The sequence below is a fragment of the Trichechus manatus genome, unplaced genomic scaffold, assembly GCF_000243295.1.
Source record: "Trichechus manatus latirostris isolate Lorelei unplaced genomic scaffold, TriManLat1.0 scaffold00031, whole genome shotgun sequence".
Lineage (NCBI taxonomy): Eukaryota > Metazoa > Chordata > Mammalia > Sirenia > Trichechidae > Trichechus > Trichechus manatus.
In genome coordinates, this window is record NW_004443967.1 from 8,537,335 (window position 1) to 8,543,334 (window position 6,000).

Below are 6,000 nucleotides of genomic sequence, written 5' to 3' on the forward strand. Positions count from 1 at the left end.
TTGGTGAAAAATAAAATGTCTCTATTTATGGAAGTGTGGCACCAATTTGTGATATCTTTCTCTTTGGACTGCCGTCCTCATGTCAGACAAGATACTGGATAAGCTGAGTTGTTGACAGGTTAAGACAGGATGGTGTTTTTCATCAGGTATAAAATAAATCTAGACATGCTCACACAGAAAAAGTCTATAGAAATGTGAACTTCAGAATTAAGAAAATTAAATTTTAAAAATCAGAACTGAAGTTTGGAGTGGCAGAGAAATTTCAGAGTAACTTTTAAACTGATAAAATAGTTTTTTAAAAAAAGGTTTTAAGTTGACAAAATGTTCTACCTTAACATTCCGAAGCTTTCGGGTAAAAACTTGAATCTTTTTAAACAAATTTTAAAGACCTTCCAACTAAACTCTAATTTTAAAATCTGAAAATAGTAATACCCAGAGATCATATTTCTAAGAACCATTAGCACTTCTTCCATCACATCACTCATTAGCATATCCTGAAGTTAGAGTAGATAATGAGTAAAGAAATAAGAATCAAATCTATGAGATGATGGACAAACCTTCCCACATACAGGCCAGAAAAGCAAACCAAGCTTTATAAAGTGATAAAAAAAATGACCACTACAATAACTGCTAAGGCATCTGGCAGAGAGCAAAGTTGTTTTTTCGTTTCTCCCTTTCTGTTCTCCTTGAAAAACATACCTACATTCTTCAGGGGTAATGCCAAAGAAGGATTATTCAGTGAAAAAATATAAAATGCTTGTAAACACATAAAAAACACAAAAGAACAAAAATTAAAACTGCTGAACAGTGCTAATATAAGACAATGCAGCAAACTCAACTGTGTGAATTCCTGGCTCTAGGATTTTAAATCTTTCAATGAGAAGTCACATAACAACCCATGACATTCAGGCATTTTAAAACAAATATTATTAGAGTATTATTACATTTCCATAACCTTTTTCCAAACTCCATTACTGCTGAAATTATAAAGCAAAGTCCATACTGGCCCAACTGGATCCATTTTTTATTTAATAAGTGATTTCAAGTTATTTGCAAAGTCCTGGAGGTGTTTCACCTATAATTCTCTCCCTGGCTGGGTGGGTGGGGGGCAGGTGGTGAGAGAGGGACTAAATGTGGTAACTTTTCAAACACTATTCAATTCCTTGTTGTATACGGGAAATAACTTTAAACTATCTCAAAAGAACTTCTGACATTAATTATTTTGAAAGGAAGAGTATCTTCTTGATCTTCTTGTTTAGCCAGTGTGAGAGAGTGGGCTCCAGACACCTGGGGCTTCACTTCACTTCAGTGACAAATGCAGTGGGGAGGGATATATGCCAAGAACTGTGACGTATTCTAAATAAAACTTCTAATGAGATTCAAAAGAAGAGAACCCCCTTGTTCCAGCAATGCAAGGGCCTAGATGACACTAGTCCCAACGACGGCTGATGTTTACTGAACGTTAGCCACGGTACCACGCATCTTTCCGGGCACTTTCCATGTTAACTGGCTTAACACTTGTAACAAAAGTAGGTACTACTTTTATCTCCATTTACAGATGAGGAAATGGGCACAGCAAAGCTAAGCAGAGATGGGATTCAAAGAAAGGCAGCCAAATTCCATAGTCAAAGCTCTTGAGCCATAAACTGAACTGCTTCGCGTAAGTGCACTGTGAGGTCCTACTGTGAGCTCAGAGTTGGTTGGATTCTAGGAGTCCAATACAATTTCCTGAGGATTCTTCCAACCAGAAGGGACCAAGAAAAGTCCTAGGCTCAGGTATTTTTACAGACATAGAATAATGGCTATTTAATAGGTTTTTGAAATAACTGTGGTCATTATTTTCTGTTTGCCCCTCCCTGCCCCTCAGGAGGCTGACCTCTGGACTAAGTACCTCCCCATGGCTCCCTTGCCCCCAGGTTCCCTTCCTGGGCCTCTCAGCCCACTGGGAGGCACCCCCAGGAGACTGGGAGACAGGAAGAAGGGGAGGCATGGCATTCATTCCCCAAACGGAGTCGCATCCCTCCACTCCCTCCCTCCCTCCTGCTGGCTGCAGTCTTAGCAGCTACTCCTATACCTCCAGCCCCAGCTGCAGCTACAGCTGTTTCTTCACACCTCCGCAAGGCAGTTACTTCCACGCGCTACCGGTCGCTGGTACTACACTACCCCTCCTAGGTGTCCTTAACCCTGACCGCACGTCTGTAAATAGTCTCTTCATTAAGCTTTCTTCAATTACCCCTTTTGCGTGTGTCACTGGTTTCCTGCTGGGACTAACAGATACAAGACTATACAATAAATGTCATAAGCTATTCACTTAATTTTAAGTGGTTTAGGACAAAGGTTCTATTTCTCTTTTAGAAAGGAAGAACCAAAGAAAAACAGTATCTCATGATTAGTCACGTAAATTCTCTACACTCCCCTTTTCTCTTCAATTTCTGGCTTATGCTCCATAACTACTTAACACATTTTTTTCCTCCCTAAAATATAGTCTTCTACCTTGTAAATGACAATTCACTGCTGGCCACTAGTAGACTACTTCCTGGGCTTTATTTAACAATACTTTTCGCATTCGTAGAGCTAGAATACTATATGTTCAAATTTATTTTCAATTTAGGGTTGTATTATTAAAGTTTGATTGCTCCCGTGGTTTGGAAATGTCATAATTGCTTAAAGTGACTCTGGTTTGAATAATACCCCATTGTTGTTAAGTCGATTTCAACTCATAGCGACCCTGTAGGACAAAGTAGAACTGCCCTATAGGGTTTCTAAGGCTGTAACTCTTATGGAAGCAGATTGTCACATCTTTCACCGGCAAAGCGGCTGGTGGGTTCAAACTGCTGACCTTTCAGTTAGCAGTCAAGCACTTAACCACTGTGCCACCAGGTTCCTTGGTTGAGTAATACTACCTATTTATACACACTGCCTTACAGTTCACAACTGTGAAAATGGAGTTGGGGAGGTGTCTGACCTCCTCTAACTTCACAAGGGGGAGGGAGAATCAAGATCAACTGCCCAAGGCTAATTTCTATGAGGCAGAAGTCAGACATACCTCCTCTCTCCAAACTTTTTACCAGTATCTGACACCAACCGTCCTTCCCATGGCACTCTACTTCTCTGCTGGGTTTGATAATCTGTTGCAATGGCCAAGCAGAATTCACAGACCATACTCACAATTATGGGGTTTATTAGGGAAGTAACAAGGTACTACTACAGAACGGGATCATCTTGGAAGTAACAGGAACAAGTCAGGATGCAGTTCATCGATCAGGACAGCTTCTTCTAGCCCTCTACCACGTGACCCTGCTGGGAACTTTCTGCTGCCAGGCCCGGGGGTGGGGTGAGGGAGCCTTCTTGGGCAAGTGTTACAACTCTTACCTCCGGGAGTTGGCAAGCCCTACCACAACTGTCTCGAACCAGTCTCCTGATTCCTGCGCCACCATCTCTTGCTGTCTTCTGTGTTACAACTCCTCTCTCTCTCTCCCCGTGTCTCCCTTTAAGCCTAGCTGAATGGCAAAACTGACCAATTCCCTCGTTAGGGTTCCATATACCCTACTTGCATGGTCCCACCCCCGTAAGGGTGCTGTGCACTTTATTTACATTATCAGGAAGCTATCCAATCCCTTTGGTGGGCCACAAGCACCACATTCGCATAGTCCCACCCAGTCATTTGGCTGCAGTTGCAAAGATTATGGCTAGAAGGGCCATATTAAGTAATTCACTGCACCACAACAACACATTTTCACAAATAAGACTTTCCCTGAACATGTTTCCAAGGGAATAGTCATCAATAAGGTGGGAGACAGCTCCTCACTGTCAGAGGGGCTTCACTTTTAAGATCTCATACAATCTCATGTGGTCAATCTCCTCAGCTTTGGATTCTCCTACTCTCTTACTCCTATGGGACCTAGTTTGCGGACCCCACTATCATCCCAATCCATCTCCTAATCCATTTTTATTGACTCAGCCCTCCTTCCCAAGCATATTTAAACCCATTACTCCTTGGACCTTCCACCATTTCAATTTTGCTAAGCTCTAATGCCTCCCAAGTAATATCTGCTGTTACTCTCACTCATGCCCTATAATCGGAAACACATTCCCCACAATATTCGCTGCTTCTTTTATGAAGGTTCCCAACAAACTACTTTTTCTCTTAGGCAATAACCTCACTCTCCTAACTTCTCAGCTCCATTTGATAATAATGATTGTTGGTTCTCTTCAAATCTCTCTCTTCTGTGCTATCTGGTAACCTAAATTGCCCCCTACATTTTTCCAGTCACTCTTTTTCCTGGTCATCTTCCTCCCTCGCCCCCAGATGGGAAACACTGGATATTTCTTAAGGTTTTGCTTACAGACCACTTTCTCTATTCTACCTTGGTGACTTCGTATTCTTCTATACTTCAACTACCACCACTATATGGGCAGATGACTACTAAATCACAATCTCTTTATCCTTTATAACACCATTTTATAAATGCTTGTTGAAAATCTTGGACTGGATATTTCATCTGTACCTCAGAGTTAACATGTCCCAAACCAATCATCTTGTGTTTGAGATCAGCTCTGCCTGATTTTCCTTCTCTGGTACAATCAGTCTTTAGCTTGCACCCCTCATAAATAAGCTGCTAGATTCTCCCCACCCAGCTCCCATACTGTTTCCTAGCTGCTCACTTTCACTGCTACTTTGCTGATCACAAGGCCGCAATACCACTGTCTAGACTATTGCAGTAGCCTCTTCACAGTCTCTGTCAGCCTTGCTTGTGCAATCCCACCTACACATCCCTGCTGGGCATGGCTTTCTAAAGCCCAAGTTTAATCTCGTCATTCATCTGTCGGAAAATTTTTGATCGCCAACTTCTCCCTCAATGATTATAATTTTTAGCTTGGTATTCAAAACCAATTAGAAGTGATCAAATCTACCCTTCTGGATTAATTACCACCACCAATTAACCATGTTTTAATTTAAGAAACAGAAATGCTACTACTCATTTCAAATAGCTAGGATTAAAAGAAACTAAAAGAGACAAATATGAAGAAGTTTTATATGACAAAGTGCTATTCAAATATTATTTGAATAATTATTGTGTATCTATCTTAACCCTCACCCGCCTCTTTCTACTATAAGTCACTTAAAGGCAGGAACTATATCTCATCAATCTTTCCAGTCCTTAAATACGGCACAGTGCACAGAACATGGCAGATGTTTAATTAATGTATGCTGAATACATTAATAACTGGTGCTTATTAAAAATTGGGCTGATAGTTGACCAAGGAAGTCACTAGCAGGTCAATACATATTTATCAGCCATGTATCAAGTCCCCCAAAGAGCAGAGGAAATCATTTTTCTGAATAACAAAGATTACTTATATCTAGACCTAATGGTATATCCGCGGTATGTCAGTTCTTTTTCAGACAGGAAGAATTATTGCAATATTTACAACTATCAATAAGAATTGAAGTAACTGTAATTTTTCAAACTGGTAGGCCTCCAATAAAATCAATTCAACTATCCCATCTATCTAGTATATCTACCAGTTTATGTATTCAGACCTTGATACAGATTAATTTGAGATTATTCTGGTAAATCCTGAAAAGTTACTTAGTCCGTAGAGATGGCACGTTGAAGAAGTATTTTAAAAAAATGTTTTTTTTTTTAAATAGATAATTCTTTTTTTTTTGTATCTTAGATGAAGGTTTGCACAACAAAGAGTTTCTCATTAAACAGTACACATATTGCTCTATGACAATGGTTAACAACCCCATGACATGTCAACACTGTCCCTTCTCATCCTTGGGTTCCCTATCACCAGCTTTCCTGTCCCCTCCTGCCTTCTAGTCCTTGTCCCTGGACTGCTGTGCCTCCTTAGTCCCCTTCTGTTTTATGAGGCTGTCCAATCCCCAGCTGAACGGCTGAACTTCAGGAGTGACTTCACCACTGAGCTAAAAGGGTATCTAGGGGCCATACTCTCAGGGTTTCTCCAGTCTGTCAGGCCAGTAAATCTGGT

The 6,000-nt window shown here is 40.7% G+C and overlaps 1 protein-coding gene across 3 annotated transcripts in view; it reads right to left on the minus strand.

The window, feature by feature from the left end:
- RAB11FIP2 (RAB11 family interacting protein 2) overlaps window positions 1-6,000 on the minus strand; it is a 42,642-nt gene that overhangs the window by 12,583 nt on the left and 24,059 nt on the right. The gene's annotated exons all lie outside the window — the stretch shown is intronic.